At 53.9% G+C, this 5,000-nt stretch overlaps 1 non-coding gene across 1 annotated transcript in view; it reads left to right on the forward strand.

Moving 5' to 3' along the window:
* The first annotated feature begins 4,249 nt into the window (after window positions 1-4,249).
* LOC124584047 overlaps window positions 4,250-5,000 on the forward strand; it is a 1,910-nt gene continuing 1,159 nt past the window's right edge. The window contains exon 1 of the ribosomal RNA XR_006974464.1: window positions 4,250-5,000. This exon is cut by the window's right edge and continues 1,159 nt beyond it. This is a non-coding gene — a ribosomal RNA (small subunit ribosomal RNA).

Consider the following 5,000-nt stretch of genomic DNA (forward strand, 5'->3'; position numbering starts at 1 on the left):
TGTAGGTCTCCCGCGGCATGACGTCCTGCAACGACGATACCGCCATCTATGAGACGCCAAGCCGACTGAGACATCGATGGGCCCACAGTGCCCATCTTTCGACCCCACCCACAAAGCCTGCGTCCTCTGTCGGCCACAGCACCCCAACGCCAGCGCCTCTGCCGCACGAAATCGTCGACCGGCAATCACTCCACCGGCGCCCCACCCCAACCGCCCAACTCGCAACTCCAGCGGATGAACGGCGGACTTTTCCCGCAGTCGCAATGTGCAATCCACCCCTATAACTTGCGTTTCATGAAGAGTTATCTCCAATATGCGACATTCCCGCTGTCCCTATACATGAGCTGCGAGCTGTACCAGTTACGAGCTAGAGACGCGATCGCGTTGCTCTCTGAGCGGTCAGCTAGGAGGCGCTCCATCCATGTCGGCACCGGTGGGCGTTGCACTCGCAGTCGCAAAAACGTACGGCAAGTATATTACTCGGAAGAGTTAATGACAGTCCAAGCCCCCCTGCGTGGGGAGAGTCTTGCTAGGCCATGACCCACCGGAAGGGCGCAGCGTCCCCCACCCCAGACATGTGACGTCACACTATCGGTATTGACGACTAGACTCATTGCTCATAATCATTTGCCATACACCGGTGGAAGCTGCCGAGACGAGTAACTACATAGCGCGCTCGCCGTGTCACTAATGTACAGAGATACAACAGTGTCGACGGGAACCACATGAAACGTATACACGGCGCTGATTAGTAATAGATAGAGCCATCAGAATACAGATAATATATACAACTGTCCGTATACATACTGAAAGACTCTGCTCACAATCACAACCACACGTCAGCCACACGCTCTTATCACGCACTACTCTCTGCCTGTAACACGCACACAGACAATATGTAAGCACCAGCATGGAACAACACCCAGTGCATCCTCTCCGCCACATTAGACAATCCACACTGTCATAACCAGACTGGGAGGTCCACTCAGAAAACAGAATATCCCACCCTCCCGACAACCACCATTGCTCAGCCAAGCCACCAACACCCACACATGTCCTACACAGGGGTGCACCCAACATCACAATACTGCCTCCTCTCACAGCACACAAACAATGGCAGGAATGAAAGACACACGTCTGCCACAAGCATGGAATGAGAGCGCCGCCTGTCATGAGCCAAAGGTGCATCCTGACGTGGCAAATCAGATGATGCCGCAGGCATCCACTTACTATAATCACAATCAACAAACCGGCCGCCCCCCCCCCCCATTAAACCTTTCCTTACAACAATGTGTACCGTAACCTAACCTATATCGTACCGTAACCTAACCTATATCGTACCGTAACCTAACCTATGTCGTACCGTAACCTAACCTATGTCGTACCGTAACCTAACCTATGTCGTACCGTAACCTAACCTATGTCGTACCGTAACCTAACCTATGTCGTACCGTAACCTAACCTATGTCGTACCGTAACCTAACCTATGTCGTACCGTAACCTAACCTATGTCGTACCGTAACCTAACCTATGTCGTACCGTAACCTAACCTATGTCGTACCGTAACCTAACCTATGTCGTACCGTAACCTAACCTATGTCGTACCGTAACCTAACCTATGTCGTACCGTAACCTAACCTATGTCGTACCGTAACCTAACCTATGTCGTACCGTAACCTAACCTATGTCGTACCGTAACCTAACCTATGTCGTACCGTAACCTAACCTATGTCGTACCGTAACCTAACCTATGTCGTACCGTAACCTAACCTATGTCGTACCGTAACCTAACCTATGTCGTACCTTAACCTAACCTATGTCGTACCTTAACCTAACCTATGTCGTACCTTAACCTAACCTATGTCGTACCTTAACCTAACCTATGTCGTACCTTAACCTAACCTATATTGCGCCTTAACCTAACCTATATTGCGCCTTAACCTAACCTATATTGCGCCTCAATGTAACCTATATTGCGCCTCAATGTAACCTATATTGCGCCTCAATGTAACCTATATTGCGCCTCAATGTAACCTATATTGCGCCTCAATGTAACCTATATTGCGCCTCAATGTAACCTATATTGCGCCTCAATGTAACCTATATTGCGCCTCAATGTAACCTATATTGCGCCTCAATGTAACCTATATTGCGCCGCAATGTAACCTATATTGCGCCGCAATGTAACCTATATTGCGCCGTAACCCAACACACGTTGGGCCTTAACCCAACACACGTTGGGCCTTAACCCAACACACGTTGGGCCTTAACCCAACACACGTTGGGCCTTAACCCAACACACGTTGGGCCTTAACCCAACACACGTTGGGCCTTAACCCAACACACGTTGGGCCTTAACCCAACACACGTTGGGCCTTAACCCAACACACGTTGGGCCTTAACCCAACACACGTTGGGCCTTAACCCAACACACGTTGGGCCTTAACCCAACACACGTTGGGCCTTAACCCAACACACGTTGGGCCTTAACCCAACACACGTTGGGCCTTAACCCAACACATGTTGGGCCTTAACCTGCTCTGTAATTGTCATACGACGCGTTAAATTAGTGTAGTGTTGCCTAACTGCAACCCCCGCAACATAGTTTGCTACTCGCACTGCCCGGTCCGCAGTGTATCGCTTCATGTTAAACACCTTGCAGCTATACACTGTAATGTGGATGGCAGCAGGACGTACATGCTCAATGCCCTTTGCAGTTGTTCATTGGCATTTGCAGTTGTTCATTGGCATTCGCATGGCGAAGCACTTAGCCTACGCTGTGGTACGGCCTGTGTCAACTGTCCGCTGATGTTGTACGTCCAAATCACACACTGTACTGCACATTGGTCCTCATGTACTGAATGATACATCGTGGTACATGTGACCGTACAACGACTGCGCCAACAACGGCGAACCATGCGGTCCAAATGTTGTGCACTCAGCTACGTGTCGTCTCCCTATAAGAGCTGGATTGCAGTGTGGTATGCCCTGGATGGCGATCAGCATGAGCCGTCTGTTGATGTAGTGGCGCGTGTTGTCAGACGTAGTCGTCTCTTCTCACACACCGTGATAGCATGGTGCACTGCGTTCCACATCTGCGACATGCGACAGAGGCCGGTTGACAGTCGTTCGCGCAATGGACATCGCATACGTACGGGGGCCACCTTCCACGTGTTCGCGAAGCGTGCACATGTTGTTGCGTGTATGTGGGCAGACATAGTGTGTCGTGACACCTGACACAGGCATGCAACAATCGTTGAATTTGCAAATGGCGATGGACGCCTACGTTTGCTGGTGACGTTACGCAAATGAACAACTGGTAAACCGTTGTGGTGCGGTTGTTCTCGCTAGAGGTGAATCAGTGATGGCGACGATCGGTTGAGCTACCAACCGGTTGTTCCAGCGATACCCACCATGCCCACGAACGTGAATGGCATCTGGGTGTGAAGCGATACGCGGCGGTGGCTGGGTGGGACCGTCCCCGGCCGGTGAGGGGGGGCCTCCCGGCGTGCTGGCCGCGCGGTGCGTGGGCGCACGCGCTACAGCCGGCTGGTGGGGGCGGCCAGTGGCAGGCGCGCCGGCCGACGGAGGCGGCAGGCGGCGCAGCTGCGCGCCGGCGCACCCTGCACGCGGCGCCGTGCGGCCAAAGTAGGTCCTCGCGGGCCCGGTGCGAAGCGCGGTGGACATCTGCAGTGTGCTGGTCCGATTGAGGACTGTGTGCGCTGAGGATGCGCCGCCGCCCGGCGCTCGGCGCCGCGACGCCGTCTGCTGCTCGGTCGCCTCTGCGGTTCTCGCAGGTGGTTTGTATCGCAGCTGTGCGGACGTGTTGGCGCGTGCGCTGTGCTGGGAGAGTTCGCTTCGGCACCCAAGTGGGGCTTTTGTCCTTCTGTGGCGCTGGCGTTGGAGCTGCCGGTCACCGTAGGTGGCGCGTGTTGTCTCCCGCCGGCAATGCCACGACAGCACGCTCCCGGGCCTCTGTCGGCAGCGGCAAGCTCAGTTGGGAGCACGGGTGGTCGCACCTAAAGCGTCTACTCGCCAAACTCCGGGCGATTGCGCCTCTCTCGAACCCGACCAAGTACTTAGGACGGCGCTGCGCGCCGCCGGGACCTGAGAGGGTTTCGAGGTGTATGGTGCAGGGGAGCTCAGCCTCCTCCTGTTTGCAGAATAATTGAGCGGACGCTTGCGTGTTCGCGTGGGCCCCCGGGACACACTCCCGGGCGGCCGGCTGCTCAGCTCTAGTTGACGCAGCTCCCTGGTTGATCCTGCCAGTAGTCATATGCTTGTCTCAAAGATTAAGCCATGCATGTCTCAGTACAAGCCGCATTAAGGTGAAACCGCGAATGGCTCATTAAATCAGTTATGGTTCCTTAGATCGTACCCACGTTACTTGGATAACTGTGGTAATTCTAGAGCTAATACATGCAAACAGAGTCCCGACCAGAGATGGAAGGGACGCTTTTATTAGATCAAAACCAATCGGTCGGCTCGTCCGGTCCGTTTGCCTTGGTGACTCTGAATAACTTTGGGCTGATCGCACGGTCCTCGTACCGGCGACGCATCTTTCAAATGTCTGCCTTATCAACTGTCGATGGTAGGTTCTGCGCCTACCATGGTTGTAACGGGTAACGGGGAATCAGGGTTCGATTCCGGAGAGGGAGCCTGAGAAACGGCTACCACATCCAAGGAAGGCAGCAGGCGCGCAAATTACCCACTCCCGGCACGGGGAGGTAGTGACGAAAAATAACGATACGGGACTCATCCGAGGCCCCGTAATCGGAATGAGTACACTTTAAATCCTTTAACGAGTATCTATTGGAGGGCAAGTCTGGTGCCAGCAGCCGCGGTAATTCCAGCTCCAATAGCGTATATTAAAGTTGTTGCGGTTAAAAAGCTCGTAGTTGGATTTGTGTCCCACGCTGTTGGTTCACCGCCCGTCGGTGTTTAACTGGCATGTATCGTGGGACGTCCTGCCGGTGGGGCGAGCTGAAGGCGTGCGACGC

Source organism: Schistocerca americana, unplaced genomic scaffold, assembly GCF_021461395.2.
Source record: "Schistocerca americana isolate TAMUIC-IGC-003095 unplaced genomic scaffold, iqSchAmer2.1 HiC_scaffold_47, whole genome shotgun sequence".
Classification (NCBI taxonomy): Eukaryota; Metazoa; Arthropoda; class Insecta; order Orthoptera; family Acrididae; genus Schistocerca; species Schistocerca americana.